Here is a 1,817-nt window from a genome sequence, read left to right as displayed (position 1 = left end):
TACGAGCTTTATTAGTCTGCTTCGAGTTTAAGGTCGAGCTTGTGGTAAGGAAGCACCGGTAAGAGCGGTGTCCCAGGAGCAACATGCAGGGAACGCGAGGAGCAATCTGCCCTTGTCCTTCAGGGGCAGGAAAGGAGCAGGGAGTGACCCGGCGCTCCCTCAGCAAGCCCAGCGTGCTGCAGGCAGGGAGGGGTGTGATGGCCGCCGGAGGGGAGACTCTCGGTGGGGAGAAGTGGGTACCCGCAGGGCGGGCAGCGTCCTGCCTGTAGCAGCCCACTGCCTGACGGGGTTGCTGGGGAGAGCTCGGCCCTCCCGGGCTGCAGCAGCCCGAGATCAAGGCCGCGGCAGACTCCTCGAGAGGAAGAAAATCAAGAGGGACTCGAGACATTTCTTTGCCAGAGAGAGCTGCGAGGGCGTAAAGACAGCTACTTCGGAAAACAAATCACCGTGAAATGCAACCGCTGTGTGTTTATAGCCCTGGAAAAGACAGACTACAAAGAAATCGGTGTACTGCTGAACACTACCGGGTACTGCAGGGGGCAAAACAGACAATTCCCCCGCCCTTGCTAGTTTTTAAGCATGTACCAAAGTGAGATGACAGTATTTAGGGCTTTTGATTACTCTGATGACTTCTGTCAACAGAAGCAGCAAAAAGGTGGTGGTGGTTTTTTTAATTTGATATTTGTTTAGTATGATACTTATATTACTAAATAGTTTAAGAGTTTAAATTATCATTGAATCATGAACATTCAGGAAGGAAAACACTGGTGAGTATCCTCCCCGTCAGAATATCTCATTTCTTAAAGAATAACAGAAGAAGAAGGAAATAATACCCACTGTCAACGAGGTCAAGTTTTGTCACTGATTTCAATAACAGTTGAAGACATGCAATTGAATTTCTCAATCAGTCGCTTTTTAAATGGATATATATGTCCCTTTGTATTTTTATGCAATGTCCATCACTTTGGTAAGTAAGCAGAATCTCTGTTTTTTAAATCGGAGATTACTAGATAACCTAATCAATCCCTTTATTTCTGGATAGCCTAAATTGTCCCATGATCAGATAGATATTGTAACAGCATGTGTAATACTTTGACTTTCTTTGTCAATTATGTGAACACCTGATAGATTACCTTCATATTCACACTGTAGATCCAGTCCCAGGTAATGGGAATTTTTAAATTAATCAGAGAAAGAAGAGACTTTATTTCATTTTGATTTATTAATCCTTCTTACCATGTAGCATTTTTACCAAGTGCAAAAAATAACTAAAATAAATCTTTTAAATATGGCTAATGCTGTTAGATCAGCTAGATAGATAAAATCAGATAATTAAAGGAGACGGAAAGAATGCCTGTACTGATTAAGCCAGGAGGTACTGTTTCACCAAAACTTTTGCCTTGTATGTAACGAGATTCAAAATCCTTGAATGAAGAAGATGACATAAAGCACAAGAAGAAACCCACCCTAGGTTAACTGATGACGTTGCAACTTGGTTTCAAAGACGAAGACTTTGAAACAGTGATCAAAAAGCTCTGTAAGTAATATGAATTCTGTTTGAAAGTAGGGCCAACTATGCTAACTCACAAGATAGCTTTTGAAAGGTGCTCAGGCCAGTTTAAGAGCCAGATCTTGCCAGAGGCCTTCATCTTCATCAGTACTCCAAATTAAAATTTATTACAGAAAGTAATTATGTGTAATTTCATATTAAATTAAAATGCAAAGCTAAATGCAGACAAGTATGTAGTTTGACGATATAGGAAGAATACAAATGTATGTACATTATTATACAAATAGGGAGCTATAAAGATAAATAC

The sequence above is a fragment of the Nipponia nippon genome, unplaced genomic scaffold (assembly GCF_047370975.1).
Source record: "Nipponia nippon isolate SJK-2023a ecotype South Korea unplaced genomic scaffold, ASM4737097v1 scaffold_2, whole genome shotgun sequence".
NCBI lineage: Eukaryota > Metazoa > Chordata > Aves > Pelecaniformes > Threskiornithidae > Nipponia > Nipponia nippon.
The sequence above is the reverse complement of the archived record's forward strand: the minus strand, read 5'-3'. Positions refer to the sequence as shown.